The sequence below is a fragment of the Bison bison genome, unplaced genomic scaffold (genome assembly GCF_000754665.1).
Source record: "Bison bison bison isolate TAMUID 2011002044 unplaced genomic scaffold, Bison_UMD1.0 scf7180017864383, whole genome shotgun sequence".
NCBI classification, from domain to species: domain Eukaryota; kingdom Metazoa; phylum Chordata; class Mammalia; order Artiodactyla; family Bovidae; genus Bison; species Bison bison.
The window spans coordinates 4,455,812-4,456,100 of record NW_011494955.1 but is presented as its reverse complement, the minus strand read 5'-3'; positions in this window follow the sequence as shown (position 1 = coordinate 4,456,100).

The following is a 289-nucleotide window of genomic DNA, read 5'->3' as shown; positions in this document are numbered from 1 at the left end:
TTGACATTTTGTTTCACTATAACCTATGACTTTTCCTTTAACTTAGTCAAATTCACTCAGTTTGTATCATTTCAGCATCTGGGAATCTGAATTGCAATTATAACTTTATAATTCCAAGGCATAATATATGTTTTAACTGGAGAAAAACACAGTAACTTTAAAATAGTAATTGCTGAATGAAAAAATAAATATGGTAAGATTTCTGAAGCTTTAACACATGTCCATTCTTCACAGAAGAGGAATAAAATTAAAGGGATTTTTTTTTTTTTTTTTAATTTTATATGTGCAT